General features: G+C 38.5%; 1 long non-coding RNA gene across 2 annotated transcripts; it reads right to left on the bottom strand.

Annotated features, from left to right (window-relative positions):
* Positions 1 to 308: 308 nt before the first annotated feature.
* Positions 309 to 19,042, bottom strand: LOC129785295 (uncharacterized). 2 transcript variants are annotated; one of them, XR_008749115.1, is made up of 4 exons: positions 18,708 to 19,042; positions 18,477 to 18,595; positions 11,908 to 12,033; positions 10,257 to 10,491 (listed from the first exon to the last, which is right to left on the bottom strand). It is a non-coding gene; the product is annotated as an uncharacterized LOC129785295 (long non-coding RNA). The 2 variants fall into 2 exon arrangements; XR_008749116.1 differs by lacking the exons at positions 10,257 to 10,491; positions 11,908 to 12,033 and adding an exon at positions 309 to 572.
* Positions 19,043 to 21,004: the final 1,962 nt, after the last annotated feature.

Here is a 21,004-nt window from a genome sequence, read left to right as displayed (position 1 = left end):
TGTATCCAATTTTTCCTACTAGATCCACAAAGTTATTAAATTTAATGGAAAGGCTATGGGAAAACAGTGAAATTGTATATTTAACAATGTGGCGGAAAAAAAAGTACATCATACACTGTATTTAAAATGTATAAAGTACTGTGATGTTCTACTGTGTTACTTTAAAACATTTTAAATAGGTTTCAAGCTCAAAGTATGACTTATTAAGGCCTCTAAATTTGTGCAGTTCATAAATTTTTAAGCTGTTATTTTTATTCCACAGAATCAAAACAGAAACAGTTTTGCAAATTTCAGGCCAGAACATTTATTCATATATATGAATGTGTCAGGGGAAAATGGGCAGAGCTTCTCACGTCAGCAGGGTGGCACCTTGGACTATGTTTGTCAGGTTAAGCCTTACAACTACAAGTTTGCTTGCTCAGATTGACATGCTTATGTGCGTGCATTTTCTCTTCATCTTGTATCTGACCCCTCCAGAAAATAGCAGCCTGAAGTCAGTAGCCAGATGATTAAGGAGTAGCACAATTCTTTTGTCTGGGAACTCAGTCAAGATTTGTTTCCTGACTAGCCAGCTGCAAAATATTTACAATGAGAAAAAAGAAACCATGGAAGCAAGACTGCTCATCCAAAAGAATCTATATTTATATAAAACAGCAAAAAAACATCTACCAAACACTATCTTCTCACATGTATATTGATTCACAGGGCAAACATTATGGTCAGAGCTAAAGCTCTGTATCCTGTTTATCATACATAGGTCTCACATGAATGTCAACATACATATTTCCTGGCAATTCCTTGCACCGATCTTTTTTTTCCCCCTACACAACAGCACATGCAAAAATACACTAAAAATGTAAGTTCATGTTTTTATTCTTCCGTATTTTTCACCAGGAAGAAACTGAGTATGTTCTAGCAAGCGGTGGGGGGTTTATGTGCACAATTAACATGCAGTTAGGAAAGTATTCAGCAGTCCTTACATAAAACGTTTAATTAAGCTGTTTGCCAATATCAGTAAGTTTATATAATAGTGTGGTGTCTCTGGCATCTAATTTAGCACCTGAACATTCCCATTTTTTCCCCAGTAATATTCTTCAGTCTAATAGGCAGAGTTAATGTGACATTTGCATGAAAGATCAAAAGTTAAAATACTAATAATTCTGGGGTTATTTGCAATTACCTATTGATAAGGGGGTTTTGTCAAACATGGTATAGTTTAGTCAAAGTTAAAATAGAAATTAAATTCATTCTAAGGAATGCAAACAAATTGAAGAAGTGCTTAAAGTCAAATAAGGAATCACAAGTGATCTTAATTTTCCTCCCCTTAAGGATATTGAACTCCCACAGGAAGTTCTAAAGATCTTTCTATTTAGGTCATTATCTTTCATTATATAAAGCTTGTCTTTTCTCTTGAGACTTGAACATTTTGTACAAATGTACAGCCATTCCACTGGAATTCCTCCTGTGTCAGATGCTATTTCTAGCTCTGCTCTTCCAAGAGCAGGGCCAGTAACAAACCCATCCAGGAATGTCACTGTCCAGCAAACTGTTTCCTTTTTGCCCCAGGGCAGAGCAAGCCAACATGAGAGCCCTGCTAAAGGTACAAGTTCGCCTCTGCTGCTCGCTTATCGACACCTTCCCATCGCTGAGATGCCACAGAGGGAACCAAAACTGTTTTCCACCATGAACATGGGGTTTAGATAGCAACATGGCTCCTTACTTACTTACTCCCTACTAAATCTGTGCTTAAGTACAAAAGAAGGATTTAATAGAAACATACAAATATTCTTAACGCAGTCCCTCTTCTCTTTTATCCTGTCATATTTTTCAACTGACTTCTCCAATTAAAATGTCAGAAATGACTATTTAATTTTTTGATTAAAAATGAGCAGACCGATTTATTACTAAGAAACTAACTGATCCTGCTGCCTCCAATCCTCCTAAGTCTTATTTTTAAGAGCCGTTATGATTCATATTTTAAGCTTTTCATATAATGATAATAATGCTTCTTAGCTAAATTATCTAATCTTAAAAGCACCTAAGGTGACCAACATCTAATGCTTTCCCTTATAATTTGTAGACATGAGACACTAAAAAGTGCAAATTACTTCTTCCCTCTTACAGGTTTTTTTTTCATTAATATACTTGCCACAAACTGTAAACCATGCATATTTTACCCACATATTTATCCAAAAGTCTATCCATAAATTTGATTTCATATATTTTCCCAAAACAATTTTTTTTGTTCATTTACCAAAAATAGGATTTATTCACATATATACATGTATACTTTCCCTAGGAATTTTCATTAACACATTGACTAAGTATTTCAGCAGTCTTTTAGTAATTGCTGTAGGGCTTTTACCATTAATGTTTCTGTGGTGTCTGCACATCCTGAATTCTAAAAAACCTTGTAATGATTTAGCTTTTTCTGTCCAGTTTCTGTTGATTGTTATTGAGGGAAGATGAACTAGGGCAAGGTGAATTCTATGGTTTGATTTGAAGCCTGTGAGCTTTGTTATTCAAATCTTTTCTGGCACGGAGTTCTGCAGCCATGAGCGAGTTAAGAAGAAAAAAAGAAAGAAAAAGCCCTGTGACCTCTATTGACCTTTATTTTGAATTAGACAATTTCACTGAATCAGGAAGGGTAGTATGGGAAGCCCTAACTTAACTGTGGAATGGCATCAGTAAGGGTATGAGATGGTTAGAAACCCTGAGCAAAATGCTGAAACTCATTGGCCACTGCAGAACATAAACATGTTATTTATTCTCCCAGTTGTTTCCTCTGTGTGACAATTGGAAATCCTGTGAAATAACTACTGAATTCTCTTATTACAGTTACTGGAGTCTTTACCATCTGAACACATGAAATTATTTAAAAGGAGATTATACAAATAAAGAGCAATTCAGAGAATGATAGCTCAAAATAAGCTGTTTCTCTGGCTGTCTCTCCCCTCTCCATTCCCTCTTTGCCCCTGTAGACAATATTGTGAAGGCAAAATGGCCAAACTGCTGTTGTGGGAAACCGTGCAAGTGACAAAAGCTGACATACACATAAACCTACAAATTTCTGACATGCACCAGTCCTGGAAGATTTAAGAATGACAACAATTAAAAAGATTGTTCTAGACTGCCATTGTAAAACTATTGATGTCACACCTTCAGAAGAACTGAAGGACCTTTAAAGCAGCAATCTTTAGAGCACAGGTTACCAGGGTCCGGTCCTCACTTTTCAGCTGATACATAAAATAGGTCCAGCAGGAAACACCCAGCTAAATGTAGTCAATAGCCTTGCAGTTAGGTTACACAAAAGATCTGGGATGTGGCTGTTCAAAGTCACTGGACTAAATAAGGAAAACCATTTTCCTGCAGCTTGGGAATAGTTTTTTTCCCATTTAGATAGAATCTCCCATAAGAAGGTAAGAACCTGGTAAGAAACTCCATCCTAAAGTAGAGAAAACTTTGCTGAAGTTTAACCTATATTGAAGAGACATGCTTTAAACAAATTGGTATCCTCTAGCTGTTTCAATGGAAAATTAAGGAACGGTTCTCTGAATTGTCAAAGGACTCTTCTGACTGATGCTGGCAGCCAGGAGAGTGGAGGGAGAAAGGGGTGGAAGCTGGCTCATGTGAAATTACAGCCAGAGGCACAGAATGGAACAAAAGAGTAGTTCACCTTGTGATTGTGGCACTTCAAAATTTCTAAGGTTAATGCTTTCACTGCTTTATACTATTGCCATATTCCAGTCTAAAGGTTTAAAAATATGTATAATCATTGCCAAGTCTAAATCTAAATTCCAGAAATACATTGAGTTGAAGCTGACTGCTGTTGTAATGGTTCTAAGCATTTTGAAGTGTTTTTTTCTCATAAGCAGCACTTCTTTCTTGCAAGGGTTACACTTGGTCTCATTGTTCAGCTAGTAATTGATCTCAGGCATTCGCAAAATTGGGAAATGGTCCCTCCTGACTCTTCGTTCTTAATTACAAATTAAGACATGACCCTTAATTGGACTACACGTGGAAGAGTTTCCCTGCCATTCTGGAGTTCGGAAGTGCCATTCACTGTCCTGCTGCAACCAGGAAGGCTGTCAGCACATCGTGGCCGATGTTACGAAGTGCTGTAGCTGTTGTCAATAAAAAAGCCTCATGGCCCGATCTGAGCACTGGTATTACACAAGCAGAAGCAGCATATTCTGGGTCCACATTACCGTAGTCGGCAGAAGTTTGTAGCGCAGCAGGGTATCTAGTGGTCTTAAAGGATTTTCTGACATTTATGAGTAGTATATCACTCCATGCTTATAGCTGCAGTAAAACAGCAGTGTAAACAGTGGAGAACAACTCTGTGAGATAATACTGTATTTCAGTCTCACCAGCAATTTCATATAATCAGTATAATTAGATTAGGATTGATTGTTGTGTAATGGGTTACAGTCAAGGGCTCTGGAGGTTGCTCTGACTGGAGTTTTGTCATTTCCCTTTTAAATTTGAACATAAATCCTGAGCACAAGTATACTATCTGTGATTTTTTAAAAAAAATTTAGGTTTAAAATAGGATATTTTTTCTCACAAGGTGCTCTTTCTTTCAGCAAGAATTTGACTGAAACAGACAATCTGCTTTTCTCTGCCGCAGGAAAAGTTCTCAGAGAGTGCAAAGAGAGAGAGACAGGAAGAGTTACTGCCTCTGGGAAATCAGGCCCTGAAAAATCACATGTCCATCCCAAATCTAATGGAAGCAGGATGATACCACCCCAGCAAATTCAAACTACTTTGCTTGTTTTAATAAAAACTAAATTAAGAATCCTGAGTTCATGTAGCAACTGTGTTATTTTCTTGATAAGATTTACTCACAGCATCATTTCTCCACCAGAGTTAGCTATTTGACTCAGTTTAGTATTTTGACTAATTTAGTATTATCATAAAAAAATCTAAGATGTTCCTAGATATAGTACTTTCTCAGGATGTGTTCATATCTTTATTTACCCAGCATCATGGAAATATATATATGGCATACATTCTAATTTTGTATTTTCAAACAACTCCTAAAGTAAAATATACTACCCAGTAAATAAAATTGGTTTTGGCTGATTTGTCCCTATTTCCAGGACCCTGGGTGTACCTTAATCACCCTTCCCAGCCTCACCTGAGCTCCCTGGCCTCCGCCCCGCCGCCCCCCCCCGCCCCCCCGCCCCCCCATTCCGCTCCCCCAGCTCATGGGCCTGGGACCCTCTTTGAGTTTGCTCAGATGCTGGCCTGTTGCTTGAGCTCTGCTGTTGGTAGGTTTGTGTTCAGTTGAGTCTCTTTCTGCTCCTGAGGTGCCTTCTGGTTCTGCTTGTTATCTTGCACTGTCTGGGGCTTTTTTTTGGGGGGGTGGCAACATCTGTTGCTATTATCAGCTTTGCCCTGCTTGGCTGCTGCAGGACTTTGGTCAGTAAGGTCTGTGTCCCTCCTTGTGTGGTTATTGCCCCTGACTCCTCTGGAGTAGCCCTGCTTCTGCTGCTCTCTATGGCTGTATTTTAGGTGCATCTAAAGTAAAAATCTAAATAAGTCTACTGCAACCTTTGCTCATTCCAGCCTTTCACAAATAATGGTACCTTACAAAGAAAGTGTTATTCCCTATGAAATATTCAGAATGGTTTTACACTTACAAGCTAAATATACTGTATAAGGGTTTTCAGGCTTTGTTCAGTGTTGAAAACAAGCATCATTCATGTATTTCATGAAGTGAGCTGTTCATTGCTGCTCTGCAACTACACGTAGTTAGAGCAGAAAGTTAGTATGTAATAGAGGCTACAAGCTCAGTGACAGACTGTGCCAGAATTCTTTAGATGGTGCAAATGTTTGTTTTTTTTTCCTCAGATAGGCAGGATACACCCTGCTTTGGAGTTTTATGTCTCAGTTTTGTATGATATGTGTGAAAATGTCTTTTACACAGTCTAAACTGCATAAATATTTGGGTTTGGAGCGTTATTGCAGGTCTGAAGTGAATCTCCAGGCTGCCCAGTTACTGCATGGTGATTTGGTTTAGTCCACCAGAAGGTCTGTCACAACTGAACACCAAAGTCATCACTTTCTAAAGTTCCAAAACAATGTCTGGTCCTTGCACCAGCTTTGAACTATGCCTGAGCTGGTTGAGGGAGACCAGAATAAAATGACTTTTAGCTAAAACTCTTGAACTGCGTACATGGTATTCTCAGCACTGTCTACTGAATTTATTTTATTGTACTAAATTAGTAACTAATACAGCCTTAGCTTTTGTCATAGGCTGCACTGTTAACCTTACTGACAACACGGTAGTATTTAAACTCCTTCAGAGCTGACAGAAGCACAACACTGTTCTTGATTTTTGCCTAACTAGAAAACCTGCGATTGCCTTATACTGTGTCCCATGTTCTAATCTAAAGAATGCAGTAATAAAATGCCAGATGCAAGGGCATTTTTCTTACTGCAGAAGAGTAGGAAAAGGTCAGGGAACATGATTGCCACACACCCTTGATAGTAACAGTTTTAAAAAAATTGTAGCCTTAGAAATTGTGTAAGGGTTTTGGGAAAGATCATGTCTGTTTTCGAGGTTGTGACATTTTCTATACAAGTCCCAGATCTCTCTTTTGAATTTCTAACATCTCCAGCCCAGTGTCATGCAAGGTAAGCAGAAAGACTTCCATTACATACAGACTACTTTCAATTTTAAATTCTCTTTGTTTTTAACACTTGAGGAAATACGCACTTTAATTTCTTTTCAGAACTTCCCTTAAAAAAGGCTACTCAATATCAGGATTACTGAAGTGTTACCTGAGGATATATGGAGAGTGAAAGTAGAATAGTTTCTGAAGGCTGCCCAGCCTTGGAGTTTCATAGCCTGTGTAGTGCAAAGGAGAATTTTACAGGCAACACAGTTAGGGACATGGGTTTGAGTCATTTAGTCTCACTGCAGGGCTTGGCTTTCAAGAAGGCATTTAGGACTGTGCAGACAGAAGTTCGGGGGGGCTCTTTGGAAGAACCTAAGTAGAGTTTGCATTTCTGATTTTTATTATCCACATGTTTCAGTTGCCCCCAAGAACTTTGGCTAATCACATTGTATTATTGATTATAAAAGCCAGGAAAACCAAAACAGACTGTGTATTAGACTGCTTTGCAGAAACTGTGCTTTATATTTCTGAAACAGAAAAATCAACTGGATATACAAGAAAGAAATACTTCCACGGAGATACAGATGGAAGTGGTTTTGTATAGAACATAGTCTGTCCTGTTTCATAGTTTTCAGATGTATAGGACTTGTAGCAATTCAGATATTGGAATAATTATGCAAATTAGATTAGCAAATGACATACGATAGAGAGCATAACTTTGTTCCATTTGCCAGTGTGTTATCTGTCTTCCAGGTGTGGAACAGATTCCATGTGAACAGTTAATGCTCTAGCTGTGGCAGCTCACTGTTATGATTAAGCCACATGTTCAGGGTGACACAGTAGTGTCAAGGTGACTTTTCTGGAGATTTACTGTTCCAACTGGCCTCCCAAAAGTCAGTAAGGTTTTTAAGGGGCTCTCCAGTTGTTTAAGACAGCAGATACAACTAGACTTCCTACTTTTCTTCCCACTTGTAATGTTAGGCTTCTCAATCTGTAAGTAGGAAAAACCTACACTGTTATTCTCCTCTGGAGAGGTTTACTTGTGAGCCAACTTTACCCACTACAAATAAAGGCAGGTGAGGGGAACAATTTGATTCTAGCATCACTGGAAAAGATTTGCTACCATAGACAGCACTGTGAAGAATAATGGCGTTGCTGTGGTCTTGGTACTTCACTCCTGCTCTAGTATTTCCTTTCTAGTGTCTGCTAAGGTACCATCTAATCAGGCTTGTACCAGGGGATCCATCTGGAACAGAGAGAGAGATGAAGCTGTGTTGTAAGTGGCTAGGAGCTGCTGAGCAGCATTTCCCTGAACGTCTGAATACAACTGCCATACCAGTACACGTGACAATAGGAAGGCACGATAAAGCAGGGTTGGGAGATGAAGAGTGGAACCTTTCACAACTTTATAAACAGACTAAATGATAGTAGCACAAGGAGGGCTGCTTGTGTTCCTACTTGGACAACAAACCGAGTGTAGAATTCCAGTGCATGTATGGTTTTCATTAAGCTTTGTGTAACTTTTCATAGTTGATTTTTATGAAAGCGCCATGAGTTATTTATTAAGTAGCTTAAATTTGTGGATTATGTATTCAGGATATGGTTTTTTTTTACTTGTGCCTTAATGTTACAATTAAAAAAAAAACAACAACAATTTGGTAACTGTGCTTTTTAGAAAGTTCATTATCAAGTGATGCTGTGTGGATTATTTCATGACTGTGTCATGGATTACCTCACAGTGGAAGTCAAAGCTGGGAGCTATGCTGTCATTGCATGGGACTTGATTGACCCACTGTATGTCTTACTCGTGCTTTTTTTTAACCTTATAAAACTTCCTAAGTATGGCAATTGTATAAAACCTCTAAACATTCTTTACAAAGGTGTGAGCAAGCAGGCTATTTAGTTTTTGTAGAAAACAGACAGGAAATTAAGTGCAATGAGTGGTACAAAAACTAGTGATTTCAAATTACTGGTAACAACGGAAGACAGACAGTGTGAAGTTCTTGGTGCATACAGCTTTTGCTGTGGCCTTTTCTTTCTAGTCTCAGCCCTACTTTCTCGAGGGGTAGAAGACTGAAAGCCACCCTGCTTTTCAGCTGAAGGGATCATAGGTCAGCAACTAGCCTTTGTTTTCAATAATTTGTAGGTAGAAAGGCTGGTCAGACAGTCTTCAAGACAAACTGCTATTCCCAATATGAAGAGGCCTCAAGGACCTTGTAAAACCAGGCTTATAATTCCTTCCCTCTGAGCGTGTTGTTGGTTTTGGGGTGGTTTATTGTTTTGGTGGTTGGGGTTTGTTTAGGGGTTTTTTGGGGGGCGGGGTTGAGGTGGGGGTGGGGGAAGCACATTTATGATGTTTTCTTAGTCAGTTCCTAATACTGGGATACTGCCACAGCCAAGGCTCCTGAGAGCTCAGTATCTGTTCTTAAGATGTTTGCCATGGTTGGCTGTAGTAGATTGCTCTCTGCAAGGTTTTATGATGTTCTGCTGTTTTGCATATTACCACAGTGGGCTGGCAAGCAGGGTTTTGAGGCTCATGGGGTGAAACTAATCCATGCTTTTGCACTCTTGCAGAAATCCTGGCAGGACTTTAGCCCATGAGGAGAGTTGGATAGAGGACAAGGGCTGGGGGGAGGTTAGAAATTGCATTTGAGACTCTGCTGGGAGTCTTAATACTGGTAATGTGTTCAGCATGATAAGTAGAAAAAATGCTTGTTTGGGAGAGCTGACAAGAGACCAGCAAGGTATGTTTTGGTGCTACAGATAGATGACTCCTTTCTGACACTTTTCTTGGCTGGACAGGCTTACCATACTATTTCAGAGCAAACACCACCAACAACTGCCAGAGCAGTAACAGAGCACTTCCTGTACTTAAAATTCAATTTTACATTCCCTGCAGAAATACACATGGTTTGCAGTGAAATAAATAGTTTAGCATGTTTGGTATTAATATTATTAGCTCCTTGCTGTTTGTATGCATTTTTGTGCCAGAATAATTTTATATGAGAAAAATGTCTTGAAAGCTTTTGTACAGATGAAATGCAATACTTGGAAAAAGCCTCCAAAAGGCCTCATGTAGTGTTCTGTGCTGTATACTAATCCGTAATATGATGGAGTGATTCAAACTGACCTTCACAAAATGTTTAGCTTCTTGCTTATACACCCAGCAAACGCTTTCTGTGGTAGAATTTTCATTTGTAAATCCAGGATGCCAGAGGGAATAACGGATGGCAAAGAGAAGTACTTTGAGTGGCACACTCTGAAGCTAAACCAGCATGAGAGGATGGGATGGGATGGTGGCTGAGTCAGTCATTGAGCAAAATGTACTATTTAATTCTGAAGACTGTAGTGATGTTTTTTACGCTAGGCCTTCAGTATATTCACCACTTAATACATGAGTGAGTGGGTTTGACACTAAGAAGTCAGGATGGGGAGCTCAAAGATAAGGTGATAATTTGTGACAGGCTGAATGATGCTTTGGTTGGTTAGAAACAGATGAGATAGACAGGACAGGACTGATTCTAAACAGAATTCTCTCTAGTCATTGCTTACATGTACCTGACTGGGGAAGAAAAACTCACAACTACCCAATATGAGGCGATTGGTTTTTTTTAAGGTGCATATTGAGTCTGTACCATGAAGTGCAATGCTAATGGCATAACAGCAATGGCAGGTGTAATGAGTCACAAGATAAATGCTAACAAGCCAAGGTCTTAATTGCAGGACTGGATCTTTGGATGTGCATAGGAATTGACAGCTGGCAGATAAAAGGCCTGAGAGATTTGTTATTGGAGTCTACTTCAGCATGCTGCTTCTCCTTCAGGGCTCAGCCAGTCTCTTGCATGATTTGAATCTAATGTGAGTCCTGTAAGTACAAAGGATGGTGGAGCTCAAATTGTGACACTAAATCACAGAAGCAAACTGCATGGTGTTATGAGAAGGAAAGTTGTGTGTTAAAGAAAAATAATGTATAGCTCTGAGACATCAATATGGAAGCTAGTGCTAACTTACTATACCATCAAATGACTACTTTCTAACAGAAGCATATGTGTAAAATCTTGCCAATTGCTGCAAACTAAGATTTGCATCGCATGGATGCAGATAATTTCATTAAGTAATAACTGAGCTCAGTAAAATTAATTGGTTCCATTCCTCTACGTGGGCACACCCTGTAACAGCACCAACTCTTGATTTTAACATCAGCAGTTCTCTTAAAAATTTTTATATATGATGCTTCCAGAATTTCTCATATGGCATTTCTCTTGCATTTTTTCAATGTCAGGAAACTTTTGTTTTAGCATGCCTTCTCCTGTTCTTCTAGTAATCTGGTGTGTCATAATACATCTTGCCTGTTTATTTCTGAATTCCTTCTTACCTGCCCAAATTTCTGATTATTTTTTCCCCCACTCTCATCTTTTGAAGCAAAGCATTTTTATATTGGTCCTTACTGCAAGCCAGCATTGCTATTTTTTGTTCAAGATTTGTTAGACTTTTTCTTCCTGTTTTTGAGAGAACATTGGTTTTGGAAGGCTGGCATTTTAGGGTGGTTCTTAGTTTTGAAAAACATTTTTAAAGTATTTTTTTCTATCATCTGTAAGTTTTATATTTCATAGCATGGCAAATGTTCAAAGTGGGGGGAAAATTCATTGCTCTCAGTCATTGTTTCCTGTATTCCTCTGATGGTAGCTATACATAGTTATTTAGCAATGTGGTAATAGCTAGTGTAGATGTGCTGAGACAGGTTTAGATAAAGTCTGCTCAGATACTAGTAGAAATTCAGCTATAATGGTAGAGGCTACGCAAACTCACTAGGGGCTCTCAGTAAACATGCAGCAGCTGAATCCAGAGTTACTATAGCTATGCTGCTAGTATTTCAACCGGTTTATTGGTTTCCAGTTTGGACAGAACTTTGAGCACAGGCAGACAGATGTACCCTGAGCCAAATGAGTGCCTTGTTGACATGAGCAGGCTGAAGTAGAAGGCATGTAGGATCTGCAATGTCATTTTCTCAAGATGGTGGGATGGCAGAGGGTTGAGTCTGACAACTTTGTCTAGTTTAATGGTCCTACAAGTATAATCCTCAATACAAGATTGCAGAATTTGTCCCATAGTTGGATACAACAATTTAGTTACACATTTTTAGGAAGAGCCGAAATTACAGAGAGGTTTGGAAACAACAAGGCTTGTTTGCATCCCTATTAGCCTAATGGAAAATCTAATCTATAGAAATGTCATAAATGGTGGGGCTTATTTATAGATAAAAGTACTGTGTTTATTTTACCTTGTAGTTGAACAGTCATCCTCATCAGGCCATCTACTCCTATGCACACATGAAATAAAATCTCCTCAGGGGGGCACTATTGGTTTAAGCACAGTATAGACCAGGTACAGTTTCAGCTCGATTTTCCTGTGTAGTACATTAACAAAAAAGCTTAAGGAGCTCCTAGAATAACTTTTAAAGTCAAAGTTAAAAGAAGCTAAAAGAAGTGTTAAGGGTTAAGTGTAAAGGGTTTTCAATTTTATAAGTCTGGTATAAAGTAAATCTAGTTACATAATGTCTACAGCCAGAATTTTTACTTCCACTTAAAACAGGATTATACTAGGCTTATTATTTAGAAATTTGGTATTTACTGTTTCATTTTTTTTCCTATTCCTTCAGCTACAAGTTTTTTTGGTGTAAAAGCAGAGGGGAAATCAAATGTTACTATATGCAACACTGGATTTCCTGCTGTTAGACACTAGGATATATAAATTGAGCAGACCCATATTGATGGTGAAAAATGTGATACAGGAAGAATTTATTTGGTAATTTAGAGGAAGCTTCCTGCTTGGTGTCTGTTTCCCAAACCCATGATAACTCAACTGCAATTTATTTCTAAACATGTATGCTGTTAAGCTTCTTTTACTACCTCTTGAACAGCTGGATTTCTCTGTTACTACTGTTATTAAGCACTGGGATAATTATTAACTCTTCAAAGAGCAGACATATAAATATGATGTTATCGGTGATAATGAAGTCATCATAAAACAAGCCAAGGAAAACTGGCAGTAAGGAATGAAAATAACACTAAACCCCTATTTTTACTATTTTTATAATTGTCTTGCTGCAAAAGCATTTAGTAGGTAAAACTGAACTGTCTTGGGCCTTAAGTGAGAAATTCCTTCAAAGAAACAAGCCCTGAATTCTTCACAAGAAGGATTAGCAGTTCCTAAATGCCTGACTAATTTCTTAAAACACAGTCTGTGTTGCTATGAAGGAAACTACAGTACTTCTCATACTTCACTGTTACATGCTTCCACTTAACTGCATCAAGACAAGACAGAAGCAGTAAGAGAAAGAACTATGCAGGGTAAAAGATCTGAGCTCAGAGCAGCACAGTTATGATGAAGTCAAGTCAACCCGAATAATTTGCTAGAGCAAATATGCACTCAGCGTAGAAGGATCAGCTCTGCAATGTTAAATAAAAATCCTCACAAGCTGGAAGCATGTCAGTCATCTTTTTAATGAAACTACGGATGGATTAGGTAAAGTATCAAGGGTTCAGGTGCTGATAATTTGAGTCAGAGGTTACTTGTAAGCTATTTCCTGTGCCCTCTGTAAGAACTGCTGCTTTTTCTGCCAGCTGCTATCTGTTCTGCTGTGCTCCACATGCATCACTCCAGGATGAAAGCTTCAGCTCCAGCAGAGATCTCATCAGAGTCAGAAGACCTCTTGATACTTTGAGATAATGATGATTATTAGTGCCAATGCCCCTTTTGGGTGACTGTCAGCCTAAACTATAGCACAAAATTGGCTATCCTCGTTTGTTAATTAATTTTGTTTGTAAAATACTCCTCTGAGGGAGAGGGAATAAATGTTACCATTAAGGACTTAAATAGGCTTTCACATGAAATACCATAACCAGCTGCAGGTCAGCAACAAACCATTCTTTGTTAAGGTGTTTTCCTTTTACAGAGATACAGACTTAACAAGCTGAATAATCTCATCTTTTTAAGGTAGACTGTTAAGGTGGACTACTTCTATGATAAAAAATATCCTATAGGTCATAGTAGCAAAAAGTAATTGTAAGGAATACATTTAGAACCATTATTATTTTAGTATAGCATTTTCTGAAAAAACTTGTGAAATGGGTTACAATGTTTTTTCTGTTTGATTAATATTTTATATGGGTTTTGACTTGTTATTAATATTTACAAGTAATAATATTAAGCAAAAATACTTTCTGGCCCACACTAGAACTATCAACCTGGAATCGAGACAGATATACACAAAAATTGGAATTCTAATCTTACCCAGGTTATCAAAAAAACCAAAAAAAATCAAATAATTTTAGCAGATTGCTTAATATATAAGCATTGAAAAATCAGTAGTATGTGAAATTGTTTCATAATAGATTAAGGAAAAAAATCTGACATCTCAGTATCAGCGTGAGATCACAGGGGAAGATTACTCTTTTTGCCAAACAATCCTTTCACCTTTAAGCCACCAGCACACTAAATTATACCCTTAATTTAGATAATATCAGAAATTTTCTTACAGAGTAGTATGTAAAAATCATAAAGAACTTCAGTATTGTTTGTCCACCTTGGGAAAAAATATAGCATTTTATAGGTGTGTGTATATATAGCTGTCAAGAAGAATCCACCCAAGGAAGATATTAGACACTGGAAAGGAATATACAGGAAACAGCTGTTGATGTGACAGTGCTTCAGAAAAGCCTAAACAAAATGACCAAATGTACCACTGTAGGTTTCAGCAGAAGAAAAACTAGCCGCCATAGAAAAATACTTGAACAAAAATTCTAAAAATGGGGTAGATTTGGGTTAAAAATGGTAAGGTAAAAATAAGAAAATAAGGGAAAGGGAAATAGCTAAGAAGTTCAGATTTGTTAACATGGGATAGCAGTCACTATTTTAATTGCTTCTACTTAACATCATTTTTTCTATTTAGTATAATGGTAGTTATCACACTGTGATTATATAGATAAGAACCTCTGAGTTTCTTCTCAAGATTACTTCTAACAGACTACAGAAAATAACCTAGGTATTGTAACTATACACCACTAGCTCATTCACTAGACGTAACAGAAGTAAAGCTGATATGAACATGCCAGTAATTGTGCGCTACTGAAAAGAGCTCTAGCATTTACTGTGGTTTACTTGGCTTCCCTACCCTCCAGTTCCAGGCTACTGGCCCCATTACCCCAGCATCGGAGCAGCCAGGTGACTACATGCTCATCTGGACAATAGCTGAAATCTTTTTGCATATCTTGAAGCTCACTCAGGGATAGGGATGGGGTGGCTATTGCCTTGTTTTATGAGTTCTGCCTCTTCCTCCTCCTCATGATGGCCCTGCTTTAGAGTAGCCTGCCTCATCCACTTCTTCCTCCTTCCCCTTCTTAGGAGTTTCCAAGAGATGGTTCCCAAAGTATGGAGATGACGGCAATGCTAAGTACAAATACCAGACCCATCTCATGGCCAGTAATTTTATCATATCATAAACCAGTGTTAAGCTGTACAGCAAAATGATAACCTTAATCCAGCCCCCAGAGGTGATAAATAGCACAACAGGGAACACGTACAGCAAGTAAGGTGTTACATAAAGCAGTTCTGAGAACAAGCACAATTCTGAGAGCAAACAAATCAACATTGTGACCAGCAACTACTAAACTAATATAATGAATGCAAGTAACAAATTTGTTTTAACATGCTCTGGTCAGATCTGTCATTATTTCAAACCTTTGTGCCCCATGTTGGGTGCCAAAAAGAGGATCATGGTTTAACCTGGCAGGCAGCTAAATGCCACACAGCCACTCACGCATTCCCTTGCAGTGGGATGGGGAAGAGAATCAGAAAACAGATAAAACTTGTGGGTTGAGATAAAGACAGTTTAATAGGGCAGAAAAGGAAGGGAAAATAATAATGATAAAAGAATATACAAAAGAAGCAATGCACAATGCAATTGCTCACCACCTGCTGACCAATGCCCAGCCAGTTCCCGAGCAGTTCATATACTGGGCATGACATCATATGGTATAGAATATCCCTTTGGCCAGTCTGGGTCAGCTGTGTCCCCTCCCAGCTTCTTATGCCCCCTAGCCTCCTTGCTGGTGGGGCAGTGTGAGAAGTTGAAAAGTCCTTGCCTTAGTGTAAGCACCGCCCAGCAACAACTAAAACATCGGTGTATTACCAATGTTATTCTCCTCCTAAATCCAAAACACAGCACTGTACCAGCTACTAGGAAGAAAATTAACTCTATCCCAGCTGAAATCAGGACAAAATCTTTATGGCATATTTTCCAAAGATGAACAGAAGTAGGTAAAAATACCAATTTTGTGTTCATCTCCAATTTAATTGAATTCATGATTAAACTGGTATCACAGTGAATTGAACCATCTGGACATAATGCAAACAAAGGAGTCTTACAGTTAACAGTGGCCTCTGAAAGAGGTGTGAATGAGTAGGCTGTTCCGAGTTTTAGGTGGCTCATGATCCACACTCTTGCAAGAAGCTTAATCAGGAATGCTATCTAGTAAGTGTAATGACCGTTTTTTATCCAGCATTAGTTATTTTTTTGTGACCTTTAGGTTTTTTCTATAAATTAGTTCAAATATTTTAATATCAGTCTTTTTAATGTAATGATGTAAAAGAGTAACTTGTATTTTCTTGCTCTACAAGTTGTCAAAGGATTTTCCCAAAGGTAAAATAGAGATTCTTAAATGATTTTAATTGTTTCACTAGTATTTCATAGAAAGAAAAGCTGTTTTGAGACTTATATAATTTGACAAATAACCAGGGGTAAATTCAAACATGAAAATGAATAGATAATCCTGAGAGAAGGGAGCTCAGAAGAAAACATTTGAACTGAAATGATTCTACAATTATATTCTTAGTGCTGTATATTTTTCATTCTTCTTGTGGGCATTACAAAGTCCATGTACACAAACTGAAATTTCAAAAACAGAAATGTACTCCATCCAGCTCATTATTTACTGACCTTTGGGAAGATCCTAAACACCATCTCCAGCTGGTGAGGAATGCCTCTCTAATGAGACACGCTAACATCAAAGGTGATGCAGGGCTCTATGTGAAATGGAAGCTAATAACCTCTGCTGAGCTAATAAATAGGGGTTTCATGACAGCATTGCCCAAGCTACTGGGGTCAAGTGACATCAAGACTGCAAAAACGTGGATGAAAGTAGGGAGGCACTCGCAAGAGTCTGTGGCAAAGGATGGGGAGGCAATTACCCGTAATGTGGTGCTGTGTGAAGCAAAGCAAACAATGTCATAATAAAATGAAACTGAGGCAACTGGAGTTTGAAGAGGTAAGAAAGTCTTGTCACAAGGCATACAAAACCTCTTCCGTTTTGTTAAGCTGAATGGCGAGTGTGCTTTATACTAAAGGAAAACACCGGAGTAGAAAATCAGCTCAATGTTTCTGTATGTTACAGATCCAAGATGGCATAGTGCTGCTGATACAATTACAGTGCCTTGCTTTTCTAGCCACTGATCTGCATATACACAGCTAGCTGTAATTGCTAACAATTAGCAGACTGGGCTGCGCTTTGCTTCTTGTCAGAGGAAATGCATAGCGTGCCCTATAATTCATCTTTCTGACCCAGTTCATAGGAAACGCTGCTCATACTGGCAGGAACTTGTTTGACAGAAGGCATGTCAGCAAGAGCTTTTGCTCAGTCTCACTCCACTGGCCACAACAGCAGTTAGTACCAAAGCTATTGTCCTAAGTAACTGCTGTCCTTGCTGTAACGTTTAACACTTGCTTTTCAAAGAAAACAATATACTTTGCTTGTATGTAGCAAATAACAAAGGGAAGTTCATGGACAACATTATTAGACAGTCTTGTAGTTCACAGATAAAAGTTAGAAACGCAGATAAATGTTTTATTGACTAGGCAGGAAAAAGATCTGAATTGTAATACTAAGTTCAAAATTTTTTTTTTTTGTAAGGCAGTATTTGTCTGATACTCTCTTAAGAGTCTGGGCCTAAGCAAACATTTAGGAATGGCTATTAAATTCAAAAATAAAGATAAATACCTCGTTGGTTTTGATCACATCAGCTGACTTGCCACAGTAACATCCTTCCTGCCAGTCCAACTGATTGAAAAGGAACAAAAAGCTGTAAGCGCCTCCTTCTTCAGCTCAATAGTAGTATTAAATATAACACTTTCCCCAACTGTTTCACAGTTTTAAGTACCCATGTAGTTTTTCAAGTGAATTAAGACTTGTCTAATGTGCAATGTTGTAGGAGTTAGAATTTGGCTCTACTGTTGCAGTTCTACCCCTGTCAATATACTGCATTGACTTCTCTTGAGTTTAAAATGCAGTGTATTTAAAAAACGTAGTTAAGTACTTCAAGTTAGAACCTCATATAATCAAGTCACTGTTTAACAAAAAATCATTATTGGAAGTCACTGCTAGATTTGTGTGAACGTGCCAGATTGCACTTTTAATTGTAAAATAATTGAAAATGATGGATTCAATATCCACATGGCTAAAAAGGAATTGGATGGATGTGGATATGTTAGCCAGCCACGGCTGGAAATTGTAAATACCTGTTCCTGCGACTAGCATTCTATCTGACAGGAAATTCTGATGCATTTGCACTGACACTGATGCGGGGAACTGTCTTGAATCACAGATAACCGTACAGGATATTCTTTGTCTGCTGTCTCTGTACTTATTTCTTGCTACTTAGTAAAACTGGACATAAACTGTAAAATGTCTGGGATCTCTGGAAAAACCTTAAATGGAAAACAGCCACTTTCCCTAACCCCCTACTGTTTTGTTCTTAATTTTTCACTCCAAATACTCTAATTCTGAGGTTACTTACAGTCCTTGCTCAGGAAGTTCCCTTCAAGTTGATGGGGAATTTTGGTCACATCAGAGCAGATGCAGTAGCAGGGAAGAAATCTTCAGCAACTGTTGTGGGATTTCCCCTTCTTTCCACTCCTGTGGAACAAGAAGTAACTTTTAGTCTACTGTACTTGTGGGAGCTTTGGGAATTCCTAGCCACACTTAAAAAGACTCGACCCCTCAGTGCCCTTACTCTTCCCTTTATTACCTCATCTACTCCTATAGCCCTGGCTTTACAGGGAAACAGGTTTCTCCGGGAGCAAAGATAGGACAAGGATGGTGACTGTCCTTATCATTAGTTTGCAGTTTTCACCAGCCACTGTCCTGTCAAGTCAGCCCATATTCAGAAAATTCTAGTTTTGACTGCACTTTCATAACGCTGTTGTGGATCCCAAGCATCCATGGTTCCTGTTTTGCCCTCTTCTGATGTTTTGCCAGGCCAGGCAAAGGCCTAGCAACTGAGCTGTGCAGATCAGTACGCAAAAACAGCAGCAAGAGCTTTGTCTCTGCTGCGCTTTCCTTTGCTTGTGTAGGAGAGGAAGAGAAAACCACGGTCTCTTGCATCAGCTAAAGATGGGTAGATCTTCTCCAAAACCAGGCTCCTCCCCTGGCTCACTGTGGGCAGGGCTGACCAGAATTTTTTTTTCAAACTCTCAGGAGGTAAATGGGGCTGTACACAGTTACACTTTGTATGCAGACTCAAGGCATTACTTTGTGTTCTAGTCATTCTTTTTCAATTTTTATTTTGCAACAACAGGCATAGGAAATTATGCTATGAGGGAAAAGAAGTTAAAGTGAGATCATGAGTAATTCTGTAATTTGCAGATCTGGGGTCTAGGCACAGATTCTTTATAACTTCCCTGTCTTCTGTGTAGAATCTTTGTGGTACCAATAGAAATAAGATGGGGATGCTTTACCCATAGAAGAACAAACACTAAATTTCAAATAACAAGGTTAATCTCTAAATCTTTTCTTTCAGAATTAGTAGGCCATACATGGTATTAAATACTGACTGTTCTAGAGAATGGAGATGTGAAAGACGGTTCTCTGCATTTTTTAGTTCCAAAATATTCCAGAATATGCATTTCTAGAATAGTTTAAACTATTAAAACTTAAATGCAGGAAAATTATTACTAAACCTAGTGTTTCAAAGTAAAAGAATAATTCAAACTATCTTATTGCTTCTACTATAGCCAAAATAGAATATGTTACTTTCCAAGGGGAAGATAGAGATATAATTTCAAATTGAATCATATCATTTAGGAAAGCTGCATATACACTAATGAAATTTGAAAGCTAGGAGTGTGATTTTTAGGAGGTGTACAGTTCTGGGATTATGAGAGGAGAGGCACAAAGATGGGTTCTTACTATCTGAGGTGGCCCGCTGGTTTGCTAACTTAGGAAGTGGTACTGGTCTAAGCATACACTTCACCAGACAGCTGAGCATCCAGTTCCACCCTAGGGGGTGAAGGAGTGGAGGGAGGAGGATTTCAGTCAGTTCCCACTTTGAGACATAAGCAGCCACGAGCTTTCTCTATTTCTAACTCAGGTTGCCAACTTCCTCAGCCGGTTCTGAATTGCAGTAACAAAGTTCTGGGACTTATCACTAGAAAATGTAGTCATCAAACTTGTTTTTAGGAATCTTCCCACGTAAAAAGTGCTAAACCAATGCGGCCAAATATATCACAAGCTACAGATTATAGTGATATTGCCCTGCCACTTGAAGTGCAGCTGTGACTTCTTAGCATTTCCTGGATCAATAGTCCTGAAGACTCCTGACAGCTATGCTAAAAATGGATGCCTTCCATATTCAGTTTGGAATCAGAAAAACAACTCGAGACGAAGAATTCTTTCTACCTTTTACTTCATTTCAAGGGTTGTCTGTGAAGCAAGGGCTCAGCAATTAAAGGTAGACAGCTTCCCGTCCTATGGCAAGTTGTCTCACCTCCCTTATGTGGCTGCATTTTAAATAACTAGTTTGAATCTCTCTGTGGTTGAGCACAAGCAAGCGAGCTGGTCCAGGAAAGCCACAGCCAAACAAGCCTGGCTATACCAGTAGGTACTAACAATGTCCCTGCCATGTAGAGGTATCCTGCCAGTGCCTATGTGATGAACACCAAAGACAACTGAATAACCTCTAGCTCGTCCAATTTCCTCTAGCTATTACTACATTGTAAATAGCTACCCTTTCAGCAATTCGTTCTGATTGATATCTATATATGTGAAAATGAGGTAAATAATTCTTGCACTTGGTTTGACAAAGTGTAAGCTACAGAAACTATAGAGCTTCTTCACAGGTTTTGAGGCTCTTAGTCTGAAAAAAAACCCCAAACAACAAACCAAAACTCACATGAATGTTTCTGGATACCTTGTCTGAAATTTTCTCTTGTACTAATTGTCAGTTCTAATAAGGAACTGTAAATCATGTAAGACAAAACTGCTTACAATGTGTTTCATGAAGATATTATGCAATATTTCTCTAAAATATAATAGGCTTTCTGAAGG

This window comes from Falco peregrinus, chromosome 11 (genome assembly GCF_023634155.1).
Source record: "Falco peregrinus isolate bFalPer1 chromosome 11, bFalPer1.pri, whole genome shotgun sequence".
NCBI classification, from domain to species: Eukaryota; Metazoa; Chordata; class Aves; order Falconiformes; family Falconidae; genus Falco; species Falco peregrinus.
This window is presented reverse-complemented; position numbering and strand designations above follow the sequence as displayed.